This window comes from Callorhinus ursinus, unplaced genomic scaffold, assembly GCF_003265705.2.
Source record: "Callorhinus ursinus isolate GAN/ISIS: 27379988/994484 unplaced genomic scaffold, GSC_fseal_2.0 scaffold29, whole genome shotgun sequence".
Classification (NCBI taxonomy): domain Eukaryota; kingdom Metazoa; phylum Chordata; class Mammalia; order Carnivora; family Otariidae; genus Callorhinus; species Callorhinus ursinus.
Genome location: NW_027397091.1, coordinates 7,352,360 through 7,374,425, shown reverse-complemented (window position 1 = coordinate 7,374,425; position 22,066 = coordinate 7,352,360). Strand labels below are relative to the sequence as shown.

Genomic DNA, 22,066 nt, shown 5'->3' with positions numbered 1-22,066 from the left:
CCGCCCGCCTCCCGCCAGCCTGCAGTTGACGTGGAGCAGGCGGCATAAATCAAGTCCGCGGGGCATGGAGGCTGCTGTCGCTGCTGCAGCTCGGCTTGCCCGGGGCGGGAACTCCCCCTTCTGCTTTCGCCTCCCCAGCGCCCACAACCTGCCTTCTCCCTAATTCTTCCCTGGATAATAGTGCCTTAAAGACAATAGTCAAAATAACAGGGTCAGAACGACAGGGTTTGTTTGTTTTGGTCTACAGGAAAAAAAAAAAACCAGCAGCCTAAACATCTCTGAAAACTGCATCGCAAAATGGAAGAGAGAGAGAGTCCCACTACTGTTTCGAAAGAGTAAGTTATTATTCGGTACGTATCCTTGCGCTTCCTCCCCATCGCTCCATCTGCAGTGTCCCCATTCCTCCCTTCCCCAAGCAGCTTACCTCGAAAATACTTTATAAGCTCCAGACCGGAGCTATCCCAAGGCGCACACACGGAATACCGCACCCTAGGTGCACAAATACTTGTATGTGCCCAACCTCACTTGGTCTCCCTGGCTGTGGTCCCCTCTGGGTATGCAGCCATCCAAAACCAGAACCACGACCCGAGGTGGAGGTTCCTTACCTTGGTTTCTTCAGAGGGTGGTGTTCGCCCGGCCCCTTGCAGGTTGCAAGTGTGGAGGAGCCGCCAAGCAGGGAGGGAAGGAGAGACAGCGCCTGACCTCCCCGAGGTTTCGTCTTCAATGCAACGTGAGCTCTGCCCTCATCAAAGATGGCCGTCCCTTTTGACGTCAGCAGCTTTTAATAGCCCTCTCTAGGAGGGGCGGGGAGGAAGTGTGTTGAGAGGAGGGCGGAGGGAGGATGGAGGCTGGCGGTGGGAGGGGAGGAGCCGAGTTGTGCGGAGCGCTTGACTCAGCTCCCTGTGCGCTTTACTGCAAACCTTTGTATTTCAGTCTTTTATAAACACCTGAACGGGACGATTCTTATGACTCCATTTTAACACCCGGTGTCAGGCAAATACATTTATCTCGCGATTGGTTTTCTGATATTCTTTGTGTGTGTATGTGTATATATATATATATATATATATATATATATATATGTGTGTGTATATGTATCTCTGCGTGTATATATTGTGTTATATATGCGACATATATGCGATTATATATAATCCCCCCCCCCGCTGAGTTGTCTTTGGTTGAGTCATAGAAGGGGAGGAGAAGGCAGAGGAGTAGAAGTGGGGGAGGGAGTCGAGGAGATTTCAGCTGCAATTTGTTTTTTCTGAAGAAGCGGCTCTGAAGGGGCATCCCTGTCAACCCTCACCAGCTCCATATATGGCCAGGCTACGTGGGCTGCTATTTTTATGAGTGATTTCTTCATTTTATCAAAGCAGCATCGAGCGCTTGGAGTTTGCATTAATGTGGTCAGTTGGAGAGACAGACTCATACACGTTATTTTAAAGTACGTCAGAGCAATTATCTCTGAGAGATATAAAATGAATTGGGCGAAGGGGGAGGGAAGGGTAATTACCCCGACCAGCGTGGGTTTCCTGGAGTTCAAGGCTTGGAGTTGAGAGTTGTTTGCTGAGGGCAAAATAGATGACGCTGTTTTCGGTTGAATATGCAACCGGAGCCTGGGGTTTTATGTTGGGTTTCTTAAGAATAGTTCACGGAAGCGCGTACACACCTTATAGAACCGTCCAGACTTCCAAGGGGAGTGTGGAGGGCTGAGGAGTTAAGGATCTCTGGGACGCTGCAAAATTCTGGTGGTTCATTCAGTACGCAAACCTAGGTACCAGTCGAGGCTAGCTTTGGGCCGGGGGCGGGGGCTGGGGGTGATGCTCAAAACAGCGTGGTCGAGAAAGGCTGGCTACTTGTGCTGGTCATATGAGAGATTAAAAATAATAATCATAAAGAAACAATCCTAATTGTCCTCCTTTGTTGTGCATTAGGCACTGAGGGAGGGCGGGTGGTGGGGTATGCAAATGGTTCCGCAGTGGCAGCCTCTCAGATGATTCACAGGTGTTGGGGAGGCTCTCGCGGGGCTCTCCGCGGGGAGGGCGAGCTGGAGAGCGCGTGGGAGGTGGGGGACCTCTGCTGAGGAACTGTTTGTACTTTTCCGGGAAGGATGCGATTAGAAGTCGTGCCTTGCAATGTTAAAACTTGATGGCCTCTTTCAGGCGATGGAAAATCCTTGTCTCGGATCCGGAAAAACAATGCACAATCCCCAACCCTGCCACCACATCCACACACCCACACACCCACCCCGCGCTCTGGCCTGAGAGCCAAGCTCGTTTTTAACTGCAAGCTATTGGAAAGAGAATCCCAGGAAAGGAAAGGAGGAAAGCAGAGTTGTAAAGGGGGCGTTTGGAGCTAGCAGAGCTGTAAGAATTTAATAAAGGATGCTTTTAACTGAAATAAGTAGAAGTCATTGTTTGTTTTTTTAATTTTATTTATTTGTCAGAGAGAGAGCACAAGCAGGGAGAGCTGCAGGCAGAGGGAGAAGCAGGCTCCCCACTGAGCAAGTAGCCCCATGCGGGACTCGATTCCAGGACCCTAGGATCATGACCTGAACCGAAGGCAGACACTTAACTGACTGAGCCACCCAGGCATCCCGGAAGTCATTGTTTCTTAAAGATTCCCTGACCCAAAGGGTATTTTGAAATGTTAATGTTTTTAATAATAATTAACAGTGTTTGGATTTTTATTAAAGCAGGATTCCTAAAACAATCATGTTGCTGAAATTTGTTTACTTAAATATTCATAAAACATTTAAGATTCTTATACAATAAAGAAGATCTGCATGGTCCTCAGATCCTTAATTGCCAATAAAACTCCTAGTTATGGTTCTCACTTTCATTATAAAGCAAGCTGGAATGGGCTGGGAGAAGTAGTGACAAATGCAGAGTCACTGCAAAATCCTTTACAGTCGGGATTTTTCCCCCCCAAATGTGACACTTATTTAGCATGTGGAAGTTTCTTGGAGAAAAGCCTGAAGTGGAGAAAAACAAAATATATGTATGGCCCTCAGACTGAAAGTCATTCATGCAGAAAGTTTTGTGAAAGAATGGAGGAAGTGGGGGATTTTCCAGATTAATAAATAAATAGAGGAAGTTAGGCATCGATGTAGGCTCATCCTCCAGGCACATGTTATGTGAGAGTCACAGGGGAGGACTGGCTTGGTATTCTGAATTTTCAACTGCTGATGCCCCACATTGACATCTTTAAATATTACACATATGAGGAGAGAGTCAGACTGATTCAAAGCTTCACAGAAAAATACCACAGGCCCACAGGATTATCTAGTGATGGTGGTAGCATGTTCCACTCTCCTGTGCTTATGCTGAAAATGATACTGTTTAGGAGTTTCTTCATCTTGCTCTGGGAAAGGTAACAAAGTCTAATTTGAGAAGCATAAACACTGGATAAATATTAAGTCTATTAAGGATGACCAGATAGCCCTAAATTTATTTTTAATATGATAATGAGATTTTTCCCCTAGGATTTACTCATTGCTTGATTAAAATAAAATATATCCATAGTCATCTTTGTCAGTAGGGAACCAGCAGATTCAAGTTATTTAGGGTCTATAAAGGCCTAAACCACACAGAGAAGGAAGGTGATGGAAAATTTGCTTTGAAATGATTCAGCTGCCTGTGAGTTTTTTCCACAAAGAACCAACATGTAGAGTAACTAATGCTTAGGAACTCATTTGATGAGTAATGAGAAAATTACCTGCTCTGCTGGATGGATATTTATACTGTGCTAATTCAGTCTCTGAAAGCTTTTTCTGGTACACCATGCCCCAAAGTTTTCTAGCTTGTAATAGCTCCAGATCCAGGTAGTTAGCTTATATTTGCCAGGTAAGGTGCAAGATGCATGATTGACTAAAAAATGACAACTTCAAAAAGTATAATAATAAAAGTTGCTTTTTAAAGATTTATTTTTATTTACTTGAGGTAGGGAGGGGCAGAGGGAGAGGGAGAGAGAAACCCAAGCAGACTCTGAGCAACATGAGAAGCCCCACACGGGAGCTCCATCTCACGACCCTGAGATCATGACCTGAGCTGAAATCAAGAGTCAGGTGCTTAACCAACTATGCCACCCAGGTGTCCCAATAACAAAAGTTTTTATAAAACTTCCTATCATCGGATCTTTCCAAAGTCAATTTGCAAGTAGGTTAGCTACTTGCTCAGCTCAGAAACCCCCTCTCCAAGGTCCACCTTTGGGACATGCCTGGCACCCTCTGACAATATTTCAAAACACCAAAAGGGCACAAGGCTTGGGCACAGGAATATACAATTTGACAGATCCACTGTTTTGATTCCTTGGTTTGCCTTCCACATGGCTTGTTTACCGCTTTTTCTTTATATGTTCTTCCCGCCCTTACCCCAACCCCCACCCCATTTACACATAGTGAATGAATAGTACCTAGTAAAATCTTAAATGCTCCCAATCTAAACTCCCCAGATTTTCCTTGTTCCTTGAAGCCACTTAGGTAGGGACAGATCTTTTGAGTGGTACAAAAAGAACCAGGAATATTGGTTTCTGTTTCTGGCTTGCCATGTAGAGAAGAAATAAGACTGTACATCCAGAGTTTTAAATCACATTTTGGTTTTTACTAAGAACAGCATTGTATGAAAGGAGGAGAGTGCTCATTAGCCAGAGGCTAGGTGCTTCCACACTCCTGTTCCTTAATGCATCAAAATTATAGGCTCTCTTTTGTACATGAATGCATCCTAGAACCTTCTCCAATGCCAACACATGCCTGTGGTCAAGTAGGAAGGAAGAACCTTGTGTCAGTTACGGACAGAAGGAAGGAGAACATAGTAGTCAAAATAATGAAATATTAAAAAGGCTATTTGAAGGTATCACAATATTCCTTCAGTGAATCTTTTAAGAATCTTCTTGTTCCATCAGCTCTATGTACCTCAGTTATCTCATAGGTAAAATGGGGACAATAATTATCACCAACTCACAAGGAAATCGTGAAGCACTTAGAATCATCATGTCTGACACCATGAAGCATTGGTTAAATAAAATAAATTGATCAATTTGATGAGACTTTTTAACTTTCTCTACGTAATGACACATACCTCTGTGGCTTTAATGTGGAAGGTTTTTTTTTCATTAGCTACTAACTAGATATGTATAATTTAAGTCCTCTGGGCCTTGGTTTCTTCATCTGTATTCATTCATTCATTTACTCAACATCTAAAACCTTCCACATGCTTGGCACTGGAACATACTCGGGTTTAGGTATAACAGAGGAAAGAATCGAGGATTAGAGAGGTTGAATAACCTGACTAAGGGCACGGTTAATGAATGGTACTGGAATTTGAACCTCGTGGCCCAAGTTCATAATCATCATGCTTTAGTGCCAACTCTTGCAGCCCCATCAGATCCATCCCCTCTGTATTAGTCAGAGTTTTCCGGAGAAAGAGAAACAGAACCAATAGAATGTATACACACATGCATACACACACACATATTCTCTCTCCCCTGCTCCTCTCTGTATATATGTGCAAAAAGACTTATTATAAGCTTATATGATTATGGAGGCTGATAAGCCTCAAGATTTGCAGGATGAGTCACAGGCTGGAGATCCTACAGAGCCAATGGTGTAGTACCAGTCCAAAGGCCAGCAAGCTTGAAACCCAGAAAGAGCTGTTGTTTCAGTTTGAATCTGAAGGCAAGAAAAAGCCCGTGTCCCAGTTTAAAGGCATTCAGGCAGAAGGAACTCTGTTACTCAGGGGAGATTCAGACTTTTTATTTAATTTAGGCCTTTAGCTGAATGGATGAGGCCCACCACATTAGGGAGGGTAATCTGCTTTAGTCAGTCTACTGATTTAAATGTTAATCTCATCCAAAGATACTCTCACAGAAACATCCAGAATAATGTTTGACCAAATATCTGGACACCCTGTGACCCAGTCATACTGACCCATAAAATTAACTATCACATGCTCCCTTTCCAGCTAACCTCTCTGCCTCAACATATTGTGGCTTGTATATGACATTTTTCATTAACAGCCTCAGGGTTCCATTTGCTGATGGGATGAGTCTATGGATCACTGACCACAAGGCTTGGTTGGGGTGAATTCCAAGAAAGGGATCTAGGCTGGCAAGATGATTACATGGAGTAAACAGAAACAACATAGTCAAAGGAAAAGAGTGCCAAGTACAATCAAGGAAGAAATTCAGAGATCAATACCAAATAAGGAGCATAAATAAGAATTGGGTCAGGACGATGTACTCAAAATATACTTGAAAGAGTCAGCCAAGGAGGTCAGAACAGAACAGCAAGTTTGATCACTGGTTTTGAGGGAATGATAAGAGATCTTAAATAGGAACTTATTCCGGGAGCCAGGAACTCTCGCAGTGAAAATCAGGTTGAGATGGGTTGAGGTGAATGCTTCAGGATATGTCTGGGAATTGACAAAGGATATCTGGAACTATTCTGTCAGTCTTGGCATGAAAGGCAGTGAAATTCTAGCAGTTAACAGGCACCAGAGCATTTTCTTCATTCTAATATCTCAGCAGGTAGCATCAATGATCTCCTGGTCATATCCAATGGACTTCTCATGTTTCTTAACCTCTGGCTTCACCTGACAGTCTTTACCATTCATTCCATTTCTGAAATTGTTTATGAAGTGGCTTCACCTCTGGTTCTCTCCCTTGTCCTTATTTTCCATAGCAGATGAGTTGAAGCACCAAAATTGTGATGCCCAGTGGGTTAAGCTGTACATTTCCCTGAGCTCCACACAAGCCCTCTGGGAGCTCCATTTGTCATGGACTGTGTCCTGACTCCCCACCATGAAAACTTCTGTACTCTAAACCAAAGAGTAGAAAATTTAGCAGCTCACATTTGTATAGCTGCATACAAATTATAAAGCACTATCACACATGATCTCATTTTATTCTCACAATTCTCTGAGATATGTATAAAAGCAATTATTATTTTATTTCTAAATTAATATGTGAGAATTCTGATTGATTTTTTTCCAGAACTCCTGTACTTTCCTTGGTACATCAGGAGAACCCAATGTCCTATTCCTTCCTTGACATCTTGTCTTAAAAGAATGTGATTCAGGGGCGCTTGGGTGGCTCAGTTGGTTAAGCGACTGCCTTCCACTCAGGTCATGATCCTGGAGTCGTGGGATCGAGTCCCGCATCAGGCTCCCCGCTCAGCGGGGGGTCTGCTTCTCCCTCTGACCCTCTTCCCTCTCATGCTCTCTGTCTCTCATTCTCTCTCTCAAATAAATAAATAAAATTTAAAAAAAAGAATGTGATTCATACCCCTGATTTTAACCATTGTTTATATATGTATAACTGTTAATTTTATTTTATCAATCTGAACTTCTCTCATGAGCTTCAGAGTCATATTCCCAGCTTCTTACTGAATACTCTCATCTGCAGAATCAAGGCATCCTCAAACTGAATGTGTATATGCATTGGTTGATTTCCTCTACTCTTCTTCATCTCTTACATTCTTTTTTTTAAAGATTTTATTTATTTATTTGACAGAGAGAGACACAGCGAGAGAGGGAACACAAGCGGGGGGTGGGGGGTGGAGAGAGAGAAGCAGGCTTCCTGCTGAGCAGGGAGCCTGATGCAGGGCTCCATCCCAGGACCCTGGGATCAGGACCTGAGCCAAAGGCAGACGCTTAAGGACTGAGCCACCCAGGTGTTCCTTCATCTCTTACCTTCTTAATCAACAATCTCAGCAGGTGTCCTGTTTGCTAAATTAGCACTCAGGAAGCATCTTCCTTTCATTCTCCTTTTCTGGCTTTTCTTCATCTCCCCAACTCTGGGCTCAGTCATGCACCTTCTCGCCTCTCTATGCAGTCATTTCTTGGTGATTTTACCCAGTTCTAGAACCTCAAATAGCATCTATGTGTTAATGCTCTCATATTTACATATTCAGCCCTGATTTATCTCTTAAACTCCAGTTTGTCTATCCAACTTACTACTCAATACCTGCACTTAAATATAAAACTAATATGGATATAAACCTAGCAGGTACCAAGTGGAATTTGTGGTTTTTAACTCCAAAATGGGTCCCTCCCCCTATTGTTTTCCTATATTTGTAAATGGCAGCTACATTCACCTACTTCCTCTTGTCTTATTTCACTGATCTGTTTCTCATGCACATCTCACTTATGAGCAAATGTTGCTCTATTTTCAATACATTTTCTAAATCCAACCACTTCTCAACTTCCACAGTTGAAGGCACCATCATCTTTCACTTGGGCTATTACAGTAGCCTCCTGATTTGCTCTCTAGTCTTGATTTCTTCACATAGCTACCACAATGGGTTTTTAAAAAAATAAATCTTTCTAAAAATTGTTTAATGGCTCCTATCACATTTAGGAGTCCTCCTACCCTACAAGATCAGGCTCCTGGCCACCTCTCCAAATTCATTTCCCAACACTCTCTCTCTACTTACTCTATTATAATCACACTAACCTTGTTCATTGTACAATCAAACACACTTCGACCTCAGGACCTTTGTATTTACTATTACTTTTACCTGAAACACTCTTCCCTAGATTTTCTCATATCTAACTTCCTCAAATGCTGCTTTTTCAAAGGAATCTTCTCTGACAATCCAAACTAGCTAACCTTGTTAACTTCCAATTCACTATCATTATTTCTCTTACCTTGAATTATTTTTCTTCATAGCGCTTTTCTCTCCTTGACATTATATATGTCATATATATGTATATATTATATATATGTATTATATATGTATATATTATAATGTATATATATATGTAACAATTTTCAATGACATTAGCTTTTCCTTTGGGTAAAGTATTTTTTGTTTCTAAATAGTATGCAGACATTGCTAATTCTTGATTCATAAAATAAACTATCATTTGACTTATTGTTATGACCAATGATAATCAAGCTCTCTTACATTGCCCCTTTTCCTTCTCCCCATCCTCTCAATACCATGACTTTTTATTAATCACTCAGTTATTAATATGAATAGGTTAGCATTGTTATAAATTAATCCCACACAATGAGTATGCTTCTTCTTTTGCATAATTTCCCACTTTACTTGGAGAAGATTTTAAGGACTTCTATAGAGGAGAAAAAGATGGTTGCTTACAAAGAAACATGAATCACATCAACATCCAACTTCTCATCAGCAAATGTAGACGGTAGGGGGTCAATGGAATAAATCTTGAAGTGTTAGAAAAAAAATAAGTTGCAATCTATAAATCTGTATTAAGCCAAAATGTTGATAAAGAATTAAGGTCAAAATAAAGACATTTCCAGACATACACAGATTCAGAAAGTTTATTTCCTATGCACTCTGTCTATAAATAAAAACATTTTCTGAGGATTGTACCCCAGAAAACAACAATCCACAAAAAAAATCCACAAAACGCAGGAAGCCTAGGGATTTAGTAAATGTTAGAATTAATGTAGGATTTGTTTCCTAGAATCAAAGCTAGGAAGCAAGTATAGAAATAAATCAGTAAAAATTAGATCATTTAACAAATAGTGTAATTTAAAGGGTGTATTAGTCTGACATCGATCTCTTTGAACAGCAATAAAAATGAAAGTGCCTTATAAATGCCGGGAAAAACGAGCTATCCCATACATTTTTGGTCCAAATATGATATAATTTTGAGCAATTTTTGATGGAGCTTAAGGAAGGAGCTTCCATCTATCTCTTTTTTTTTGACTATTTTCTTTGTATGAAGATTTGGTGTCAAAGGAATATTTAAAGACTCACTACTTGGTTCTGCAGTGAATAGTATTCATATAATTATGATGCTATAAATGCTATTTATTGATTTTTAAAGTTTATAATCAAGCTGTAAATCAAGCACAAAAGACTTCATTACGTTTTCCTAACAGAATATAAATGTTATGAGCCCTAACTTATAAAAGTGGTGGTAGAACTGTCAGAATATGGTAGTTAAAGGAGGGAGCTGAGGAGGGGACAAGGTAAAGAGGTGTCATTTAATATATAAGCCCCAATTTACTGTGGTAAAGGGTTAAAAGAAGTAGTATAAAGTTGATAGAAGAAATAAACTTTAATCATATTACATGATTATATATAAAGTTATGTATAAAATTATAAAATTAATCGACAAAACCAAAATTTAATAAAAGAAATAAGGTTTGGGTATTTGAATAAGAGAGAAAGCCAATTAGATCTAATTTTTAAATCTAGTCTTTAATAAAAGAGTTAATATATATTATTCAAAGTTCATAAATCAAGAAATAGAAGTATATAATTTAAAATTAAAGTTATAAACACCAAGAAGAACTTAAAACTGAAATATTTAAAGACGGTTACTTTAGGGAAGAATAAAAACTAAGATGTATGATTTTTATTTATTTTTTAATTTTTCATTTTTTAAATGTGACTATATCACTCTTCTTAAAAAGAATAGATAGCAAAATTATAAAATTATTTCAAGATGCTTTTTTTAAAGATTTTCTTTATTTGAATGAGAGAGAGAGAGCACGAGTGGGAGGACGGGCAGCAGGAGAGGGAGAAGCAGGTTCCCTACTGAACAGGAAACCAGACAGATGTGGGGCCTGATAACTGGACCATTACCTGAGCTGAAGGAAGATGCTTAACCAACTGAGCCACCCAGGTACCCCTTTCACAATGCTTTTAAAGAGGCACTTGGTTTGGGTGAGCTGCAATGTTCTACCTACAGTGACTATCTTATAACACCTTGGCAATTCTAAAAAACTTGTTTGCTCAGTCTGTTTCAATGGTATCCACTTTTGTAGTGAAGAACAAAAAAGAATACTGAAATATATTTTTAACCCTTTTTGCTTTTCTGGGTTATGCTAGAGAGAGAGTCTGGATTAAAATTGAAAAGTGAGATGTGAGAGCTAACATCTGGGCAAGAGACCTGCTGGAGTCAACATCTCAATAATATAATTGTGTTTATGGGAGAGCCACTTTTGTGATGGTGGAGTAAGGACCTCTGAAATCTGTTTCTCCATTAAGGCAATGAACTCACTGGCAAAAATTGTCAAAATGAAATTTTTTTTAGAACTCTAGTTTTAAAGGTTTGCAACAACTTGAAAACATTTATTTGAGAAAAATGGCTAGATCTAGGTAAGAACAGCAAATTTTGTACCATTTAACTTTCTCTATTCCCACTTCCCTCTCCTCAGTTCTGTGGTAATCTTGAAAACCTAGAAGCCTAGAAGACAATGGAGAGGGGTATAATTGGTTTGGAGCTTCCCAGAAGCCCCATCCAAAGAGAATTGTCACTATTTTACCTGTGTGAAAGTTCCCTGGAATTTACCACTCTCAGTGCTTGTCTTTGATATGACTCAGAACTCAGTGTGAACAGTGTTTTCCCCATGGCACTTGTCAAAAACAATCAGCAGCAAATGTTTAACACAGCAGCTGCCTGAGGCAGTGATGATAGTTGGGGCAAACAAGGTGCTGACAAAAAAACTTAAAAGGAAATCCTGAGAAATGAGATGTACATAGGGGCTTTGAAAAACTTCAATATATTCCTGGGAATCTAGAAATTCATACAGATGAATAGGGCTGTGCACATGCCCAGGAAAGATCTGAGAAGGCCCTATTCTCTAAATGACTTTGAGATTCTGTAAAAGTAGGAAGTAAAAACTAAGGCAGTATTGCAAACTGCCTGCTGGAGTGTTGAAACACTACCCTAGCACAGAGACAAAGCTTCTCTGCAAAGATTGTGAGAAGTGTTGGTTCCAGGCATTTAAGGAAATCTGTCCATTCATTATCTGATCACTAAGTTAGCTGAGCAAAGACTTCAGACCACACACAACAAAGAATACACACTTTACACAAGTAGTTTAGGAAAAGCACCAAACTAACAAACAAACAGTGGCTGTAATAAATGCTGGGGGTAGTGGTGGTGGCAGAATCTGATTTCCAGAGTTTCCACATTATACTATTTTAAATGTATTTTAAAAGTATTTGAAAAAAATATTGAAACATGCAAAGAAATATGGCCCATAAGCAGAAGAAAAACTATCAATAGAAACTTCCCATGTGGACACCTAGAAATTGGACTAACTGGACAAAAAATTTAAATTAGTGATTATCAATATGTCAAGAACTAAAAGAACTTATATCTAAAGAACTAAAGGAAAGTATTAGAAAAATGACTCAATCAAATATAGAATATCAAGAAAGAGATAGACATTATTTTTATTTTTTTAAAGTTTTTTTTATTTATTTATTTGAGAGAGAGAGAATGAGAGATAGAGAGCGTGAGAGGGAAGAGGGTCAGAGGGAGAAGCAGACTCCCTGCTGAGCAGGGAGCCCGATGTGGGACTCGATCCCGGGACTCCAGGATCATGACCTGAACCAAAGGCAGTCGCTTAACCAACTGAGCCACCCAGGCGCCCATAGACATTATTTTTAAAAAGAACCAAAAATTCATGAGAAAAGAACAAGAGTAGATTTGAGCTGGCTAAAGAAAGACTAGCAAATTTAAAGGTAGATCAATTAAAATTATTCAGTCTGAGAAACCAAAAGAAAAAAGACTTTAGAAAATTAACAGAGGGGTGCCTAGGTGGCTCAGTTAGTTAAGCGTCTGCCTTTGGCTCAGGTCATCATCCCAGGGTCCTGGGATGGAGCCCCACATCAGGCTCCCTGCTCAGTGGGGAGTCTGCTTATCCCTGCCCCACTTGTGGTCTCTCTCTCTCTTTCAAATGGATAAACAAAAAAAATCTTAAAAAGAATTAACAGAACCTCAGAGACAAGTGGGACACCATCAAGCATACCAAATATTCATAAAGGGAGTACAAGAAAGTGAGGAGAGAAAGGGATAGAAAGACTATTTGAAGGAATAATGGTCAAAGCTTCCCAAATTTTGGATACATTAATCAAATATTTAAGCAACTTAATGAACTCCAAGTAGGAAAACTCAAGGATATCCCCACCTTCATACAGCATGACCAAACTATCAAAAGGCACAAAGAAAAAAATCTTGAAAACAGTAAGACAAAAGTGCTTTATCACATACAAGGGATCCTGAATAAGATTAACAGCTGATTTTTCATCACAAACCATAGAAGCAATGATATGATATATTCAAAGTGTTGAAAGAAAAAGACTTTCAACCAAGAATTCGATATTAGCAAAACTATCTCTCAAAAAGAAATTAAGACATTCCTGGATAAGAACAACAATAACAACAACAATAACTGAGAAAATTTGTTGCTAGCATAACTGCCTTACACGAAGTACTTAACCACAGGGCAACCACTAAGAAAATAACTAGAAAAATATAGTATAAGTAAAGAAATGACAATGAAATTAAAATGGTACACTAGAAAATATCTAACACAAAAGAAGGCAGTTGGAGGAGTAGAGGAAAAAGACATAAAACATGTAGAAAACAAATAACAAAAGGGCAGACATAAATCCTACCTTATCAGTTGTATTAAATGTAAATGGATAAAACCCTTCAATCAGAAAGCAGGGATTGGTCAAATTGGTCAAATATCCACCTATATGCTGCCTACAAGAGACCCAGTTTATAGTCAAAGATATAAATAGGTTGAAAATAAAAAAGACAGAAAAAGATAAACAATGCAAACAAATATAAGAGAACTAGACCATACTAATAACAGAAAAAATAGATTTTCAGACAAAAGTTGTTACTAGAGACAAAGGAGGACATTTTATAATAATAAAAGTGTCAATTGGTCAAGAAGATGTAATAATATATACATCACAGCAGAACCACAAATAGATTGAAGGGAGAAATAGATAATTCAACAACAATAGTTGGAAACTTCAACACCCCACTTTTAATATAGAAGGGAGACCTTAATAGAAGATCAATAAGGTTCAAAGACTTGAACAACACTAAAACAAACTAGACCCTGGCAGATTTCTATCCCACTTGTAATTCAACCCAACAGCAGCAGAATACACATCCTTCTGAAGTACACATCACCTCTCTTCTGTGCACATATGTCCAAATCTTTCTCTGCCTCCCTTTTATAAGGATAGATGAACCCTAATTTCATTTAAGCCTCACCCCAGATAATCTAGGATAATATCATCTCAAGGCCTTTAACTTAATCACATCTGCAAGACCCTTTTTCTAAATGAAATCATATTTACAGGTTCCAGAAATTAAAACCTGATATCACTGGAAGACATCATTCAGCCCACTAGAGGAAGCTTTTAAAAAACACATGCTTGGGTACCATTCCTAGAAATTCTGATATCACTGGGTTGAAGTGAGCCTTCCTCATTCTTAATGTTTTTAAAGCTTTCCAAATGTATCCAGCATTTCAAACTATTGCTGTGGGTAAGTCATAGATAAACTAATGAATAGGAGTTACCTTGTTTATTTCTTTTTGTTTCATTCTATCCACTCAATCCTTTAATAAAATCTCCTTCTCCTTTCAACATGGCAGTTGGTAGCTTCTACTGCTGCCTTGGTAGCTTCTACTAAGAATGGATTGTCAGGTAACTAATTAATATTAAATTCACATTAAGTTAATTCATGTTCACCATGCTAAAAAAATCCAAGTAATTTAAAAAAGAACTAAGGTGGGATTTCAGACACATTGCCTGGGGGTTAAAGAAATCTTGTGGGGAAAGAGGGGACATTTCTGGTATAGGAGAGTTTCAGTGTACCATGGAAATCACTCCAGACAGGGATCAGGATTTACTTTTATTTATTTAACAGACATATATAAAATGTTACATGTTGCTGGCATAATTTAAACACTTTACAAATTTAATTCCCTACAGCATCATGAAGTTTGTACTATTATAATGCCCATTGAACAAATGAGCAAACTGAGACACAGAACAGTTAAGGATCTTCCAAATGACACCCAGTAATAAATGCCTGGGCAGCCCAGCTCCAGAGCAACAGTGTCCAAACACTACCCACTGTTCTTTTGTACCTTCTCATCTCTACTGTATCTTCTCATGTCTGCTTTGCTATACCTGCACTGTGTGGTTTTTTAAAAATCTATTAACCTCTCTGGGCTTGTTTTCTCATTTTTAAAATAAAAATTGTTTCCAGTTGGAGGTGGATATCATTCTACACACAAAGTCCAACCAACTGCTTTCTGACTGATAGAGGCTTTCTTTTATTTTTCTGCCCCCTGCCTTTTCTATTAATCTGTATGCTAGGCTGCCACAGTTTATTTGAGCCAAGGACTGTAAAACATGAGTATCTTAGAAAGTCCAGGCTACAGTAAATCTCTGAAATAATCTGGTCTGTTCATTTCACAGGTGAAAAAACTGAGACAGAGGAAGAACTATAGGACCAGTCTTCTAACTTCCAGGCAGCAACTTTTACCATTTATGTACATGAATTACTAGGGCTTTTTTTTAAGATTTTATTTATTTATTTTGAGACAAAAAGAGAGAGAGCATACAAGTGGGGTGGTAGGGGCAGAGGGAGAAGCAGACTCCCCACTGAGCAGGGAGCCTGATGCGGGACTCGATCCCAGGACCCTCTGATCATGACCTTAGCCTAAGGCAGATGCTTAACCTACTGAGCCACCCAGGCACCCTAGGGATTTGTTAAGATACAAATTATATTTGGTAGGTCTATGGTGGTGCCTGAAATCCTGCATTTCTAACCATCTCCTAAATGATACTGATGCTGCTGATCCATACTTTGAATAGTGAAGTTCTAGATAGAACCCAGCACTTCAGGTCTATGTTACACTTGGAAAAAAATTATGTCTGCCCAAATCTCTAGGGACATGACCAGTATTATCTCAGGAAACTCCATTAGGCTTGTGACCATGGCAACAAGTACAATTACAAACATTTTAGAATTTGGAAGTTGGAAAATGACCATGTCACAGCTGAAGAGGAACAGAAGAGAAGGTGGAAGCTGAGAGCTGAGGACTTGTTTGGGGTCAACAAGCTTGGAACATAGGGTAGCTTTGTATATGAGGATTATGTTGCTTGCAAGTTATAGAAATCCAAATTACAATAACTTAGACGAAAAGGGAACATATTGACACACAATTAAGAAGTCTGGGGTCAGGTCTGGCTTTAAGCAAAGCTGGATTCAGGTGCTCAAATTATGTCATCAAATTTATCTCCTATCATCTATGTGTTGACTTCATTCTCAGATAGACTTCACCTGCTGTGGTGAACAGCAGAAAAGAGCATGCCACTTTTCCAATAGTTCCAACAAATATCCCTAACTATTATTTTCATTGGCCAGTCCCAGGTTATGTGCTTCTTCCAGAACCAGTCACTGTGGCTGGAAGAGGATTGTGCTCTAATCAGGTTGCCTGGGTCAAATGTCCATTCCCAGAACGATGATAAATCCCATCCAAAATACATGGACTGGGAGTTGGGGAAGAGAGTTGTCTCAGAATGAGGTCAGTAGGAAGGTGGAGTAAGCACAAATAATAGACATTCATTCTAGAGAGTAGGGCCAGTTGAGCAACTGAAGGTGTTAAGAGCTTGACTAGGAGGTCAGAGGCTCAGCAAGGTGCTGGGATTTGAAGGGTTAACTCACCTACTAGCTCAAATCTGTCTATGATGTTATTCCAGTGGTATGACTCTATTTTTATTCTTGCTAAAGAAGTGCTTTACAGGGGCACCTGGGTGGCTTACTTGGTTAAGCGTGGGACTCTTGGTTTTGGCTCAGGTGATGATCTCAGGGTTGTGGGATTGAGCCCCGAGTCAGGCTCCATGTTCAGTGCAGAGTTTGCTTGAGATTCTATCTCCCTCTGCCTCTCTGCCCCTCTCCCCACTCACATGCACTCTCTCTCTCTCTCTCTAAAATAAAGTAACTAAATAAATAATATATTTTTTAAAAAAGAAGTGCTTCTTAGATTTTGATTCAGGAGATCCAGGGTGGAGTCCAAGAATCCACATTTCTAACAAACTCCCAAATGATATTGATGCTGCCGGTTCGTGGACTACATTTTAGTGTGGCACTGTGTTGAGGTATCAACTTCAATCTTTTCTAGCTTTTCTAGCTTGATTGCCCTTCCCTTGAAATGGTAGGGACTCAAAAACTTCTTAGTAGGCTCTGTCCTGCTGTCAGTCATCTCTCTCAAGGATAACATGGGGAGGGAGGCAGCCTTTCTGTCAGAATCATGGGCTTTCTCATTTCCCAACTGCAGGCCTATACAGATTTAAGGCATTGAACCAAAAGAAGGTCCCCGGCTTAGGGCTCAGGGAAAGTTAGTTTGCTGGCTTATGGTCAGCATTCCATTCAATAAAGAAGCCAGAGATTACTCCACTTCCTGTTGCTCACTTATGATTCTTTGGCCCTAGACTAGAGAGATTTGCCAAACCCCAGATGACAGCAATTGCATGAGTGGGCCCTGCTGAGGCCAATGCAAATGAGCAGAACTGCCCAGTTGACCCACAGGTTGACAAGCCATACCAAATGGCTGTTTATGGGCCACTGAGGTTTGCAAGACTTTATTACTGTGGCATTAGATTACTAAAAAGCTATCTATGTGAACTTGGGCAAATTTTTAACTCTAACTCTCTTCCTTTGTAAAATGGGAATAAACTTACGTAGAATTATGTGAATATTAAATAAGGAATGTGAAAACCTTAACACAGTACTCCAGTAAGTGGCAGAATTAAAACTACAGTTTGCCTTTCTAAAGCTGGTCTTCAGAAAGCCTTATGGAGAAAGAAAAATCCTTGTAGAATAAAGAAGAGATAATGTGAGAGACAGAAGAGAGAAAGGAACAGTGATTTCCGCTTGGCATCAGGCACTTTCCAAAGTCCTTTATTTTATTTTATAGCATTCTATCTTTCCTATCAACTTATGTACTAAGTTTTATTATTCCCTTCTTATAGAGGAGGAAATCATGACTCAGAAAAGTGAGCTGAATTTTGTCAGTCAGACAGCTAGTAGTGGAGGTGCTGGGCTTAAAACCCTTAAGTCTTTCCCATTCTAATGACCTTGCTGTTTCCATTGTGAAAACCTGACTCAAACCTTAATCACATTACAGTTTTTATTAAAATATTGTATAAAGGGCTCCTACTACAGAGTAAGAAATCTGATGTCATAGCTAAATCTTTCAAATTTCATTTTTGCTTTTCCCATTTGACTTAATAGATTTTTCTTCTTTCTTTCTAGAATCAGTCTTTCTTCTTCTCTCCCTAAATCTCTTTGTCTCTGTGTCTTCATCTCTGTCTGTCTCTGTCTCTGTCTTCTGTCCCTCTCTCTCTCTCTTTCTCCTTGCTGCTTTCAGATCTCTATAGTTAAAATTCAAGTGGAAGACAAGTGACTCAGCAAGCTGGATGTTAATCTCAATGGTTTATTTTTTCTTAAAGGGAAAAAAATGATCTTAACAGCATATCTAGAAAGAGGGGAATGAAAATTTTAAGGCTTTTGCAGGAAAAGCATTTTAGAAATACACAGCCTATATAGCATTTTTTTCTTCAGCCAGATCGGACAAGAGGCCCCACCTCACAGCAGAGCTTAAATAAACGTCTATATACCATTTACACTCACACAAACAAGTTATTTTTTCTTCCTATGTTTAATGCCTATAAGAAATCAGGGCTAGGATTGACTTTGTCAAATTTGATCCCTTGCCTCTAACTCTTGATCTGCACACATATAGCTTTTCTATTTTTATTCACAGAAACAAAAGGCTCAGAACTCATCGTTTCCATTTTGAGCCATATGACCTGGATTTAGGTGATGTATTGGTCACAACAGGCTAGACTATACTGCAGTTCATAATGGCTTAACATAATAAACGTTTATTCTTTTACTCGCTATTTGTCTAATACAAATTAGCAGGGCCTTTCTTCATCATAATCACTAATGGATTTCCACTGATGGAAACTCCAACGTGGGCTTCCATGATTGTAAATAAACATGGGGAGAAAGGAGGAATCAGTCAAGCAGAGGAACTTAAATGCTAACACTGGAAAAGACATACATCACTCCTGCTCATATTTAACCATGCAAACCAAGTCGTCTGGTCTCTCTTACTTTAAGGGGGTGGTGAAGTGTAGTCTCCCATATTCCCAGAGAAGTAGAGCAGGAATTTTTATGAACAACCCTAATAACTTGTCCAGCTGGCCTCTCTGATGGCCAGGTAGGATTCTTGCCTCTCCTGAACCAATAATAGAATAGGTTCCTTGTTAATTCACTTTTCTCTTGGGTAGATTAACTTCTCTTGGGAAAAAAAATCATGCCATATCTAATTATATAGTTTATAGGTTAACATGTACAAGGAGTATAAATATTTCAGTGCTTTGAATATTGTAATATAGAATTTTATTTTTAAAATGATATGTACCTGGAGATCACACCGTTAAAAATAGGCAAAGTTCTTTTTCAGTTCATTCTTACTTCTATTGTTATCTGAAAAGGGTCTCACATTGCTTGTTCTCCCTCTCTCTCTGGAAGATGTCAGGAGATATTAGATTTGTGGTTTTATTTAACCTTTAATCTATAATGATGGCTGAGCTCCAGGCAGTTAAAACCTCATTCATATTAAAGATGCAAAATTTAACTTTCCAAGGTGGACTGACTCTTCAAATATGTAAAATTTATTTTAAGAAACTGCATGTATATGTCTAAATTTTAGCAAAATGCAGGTCCTCTTTTGGTATCCTAAAAAGAGCTTATCATATTTTCTACCAAATAGGGTTGAGATAACTTGATCTAGAAAGCTGGACACACTATATGGAAGCAGTTTCTAGAACATTTCTGTCCAGTAGAACTTCCTGTGATGCCAGAAAATATTCTATAGCTACATTGTCCAATGGGCTCTTTAGCACTTGACATGTGGTCAGTGTGACTGACAAACTGCATCTTAAATTTTGTTTAATTTTAAGTAATTTAAATTTAAATCTTAATAGCCACATGTGGCCAGTGACTACTGTATTTTATAGTGTATTTCTAGAAGTTGGGCTTTCAATAAATGTTTATTACTGTTCAAGTAAAAAAAAACCCACTAAAATGCATTCTTAACTTGAAATAAAAGAAGCTCATGTGTGTATCCCTGGTCTGTATGCTGAAAACCTGAGACTGCCACAGGAATGTTTTCTAGTTCTGGAGTATGGGCATCTTGGATTCTAGCAACCTGCAGAATCACTTCTTTGGGAGTGGACTCTGGGTTAGGCCCTGCTGGGTGACAGTGTTAGACCATAGGACAGGTGGAGGGAAAGTCAGTGATTGTCCTAGAGCAGAATTATTATGTCAGTCATTGCGGTGGCCCTGATACCTTCTCTTGGTAAAGCCATGGGTTCAGGGAGGAGGCCTTGTCAGCTTGTGGTGAAAAAGATCTGAACCTCACAAATACACAATCATCTCATTATTTACTCCCACTATTATCTTTCCTCAACACTGATGGGGTTCAAATTTGATAGCTTTACTTCTTCCACCCTCATTTTAGTAAACCTTCCCCATCATCCTGTGAAATGACAATTGCTCTTTCCTCAAAGAGGAAATACTTTTCTGAAGTATTAAACAAACGTAATTTAATGCCCCCCCATAGAGACACAAAAATCAAACCTTATAAATCACCCCTACTCAATATAGATATTTGGGAGTGAGCACCGACCACCATCATCAGGACAAAGCAGTTGGGGGTATCTTCTTTTTTCTGATTTGCCCAGGATCTCCAATCTTTAATAAGTGCCATCCACTGTGCTGAGCCCTGAGGGTATAGAAAGGAAGTACACAAGGACCCTCTTTCAGGAAGTCCCAGCAACTAGTGAGACATAGACATACAGAGAGTGAATTCATGATAAAATACAGTAGTAGTATGAGGTACTTGGGAACACAGGATAAGCAGTGACCCATGGGAATATTCAAAGTGAGATTAATATTTCCCTTAATTACTTACAATTCAGAGAAAGAAATATTTCCAAAAATGTTTATGGCAGAAACTGACTCAATACTCTCCAATTCTGTTGCTTCTTTCTGGTCTCACAGGCTAGATTACATTACCCAGCCTCACTTTTATTTAGTCTAAGGTCATGTGACAAGACTCTGGCCAATGCATCTGCCCAAATTGACGTGTCTCCTATAAAAACTCATGTTTTATTCTTCATGTTCTCTCTTACAGAAATCATGGAAGCCAAATACAGAGGATGGTAGCACCATGAAATGAATGGAGCTGGGGCTTTGAAACACTGCTTGGAGGAGACACCAGGAAAGCCTCATGAATCTAATTGGACCATTATGTGAGAAATAAGCTTTTATGGTATTAAGCCACTATAATTTGGGAACTGTTTGTTATAACATCAATTATCCAATTGGCTTCAACTTGGATATCAAATATAATCACAGAATTTTAGAACTTAGAAAGCTCTGTCTATTTAATCTCTTCATTTCACAGAAGAAGAAATGAAGTGACTGGCATTCAGCCATCTTTAGGATATAACAAGACTAGAATCCACTCTCCCAATTCTCAGGGAAAGGCTGGTTCCATCAGGCCAAAGTTGCCTCTATTAGTCTATACATACTTTTCAGCACTCTTGTATGACTACCAGTGAAACAGAAACACACAGGTTGAATTTTATGGAAAATAAAAGTTGTCTGTATGAGGAAAGGAACATTGAAATTTAGCCAAAAGTGATTTATTTTGATATTAGCATATTTACATTGTTTTTCAAGTACTGAATTTAAAACATGGTTGGATTTATTATCAGCACAATTTTAGGTTTATCATAAGAACAGTGCCTTATTATGTTGTTTGTTTTGTTTCACTATGCCTGGTATTTAAGTTTATCCATTGCCAGGAGGTGAGAGGTTGAAATTCTTTGATTGTAACATATGGGTTCATCAGTTTCTGAGAAAAATAGTCTGTAACCTTGCTGACCTTCAATGTCATGAGATTGAACTCTGAGTTTCCTAGTCCATGGACTAAATCTATGGCACCTATACTTTCTAGGATAAAGTGGGACAACAACAACAACAAAAACCCACACAGGGTAATTGAATTGCTTCGACAAATGCTGTTGCTTGCATGATCAATTTCCATTCTCCCCTTCTATCAGGGATACCAAATCTTGATGCATTTGTGTGACAAGAAGCCTAGCCCAGGTGATGAATGTTGATGGATGCAGACCAGACATGGCAGTCTTGGTCTCCTTAGCAAGTGATTTGTCTAG

General features: G+C 39.1%; 1 protein-coding gene and 1 long non-coding RNA gene across 6 annotated transcripts in view; one reads left to right on the top strand and one right to left on the bottom strand.

Moving 5' to 3' along the window:
• SNAP25 (synaptosome associated protein 25) overlaps nucleotides 1–762 on the bottom strand; it is an 82,414-nt gene extending 81,652 nt beyond the window's left edge. The window contains exon 1 of one of the 4 annotated variants that reach the window (XM_025876527.2): nucleotides 606–762. The gene's annotated coding sequence lies outside the window, so the exon portion shown is untranslated. Of the gene's footprint in view, nucleotides 1–424; nucleotides 448–605 lie in introns of those variants that run through there. The other 3 variants (XM_025876526.2, XM_073878390.1, XM_073878392.1) reach the window with 3 other exon arrangements.
• LOC141370231 (uncharacterized) lies at nucleotides 66–21,260 on the top strand. Of its 2 annotated transcripts, none has more exons than XR_012374117.1 (2): nucleotides 66–350; nucleotides 21,019–21,260. It is a non-coding gene; the product is annotated as an uncharacterized lncRNA (long non-coding RNA). The 2 variants fall into 2 exon arrangements; XR_012374118.1 differs by lacking the exon at nucleotides 66–350 and adding an exon at nucleotides 15,803–15,882.
• Nucleotides 21,261–22,066: the final 806 nt, after the last annotated feature.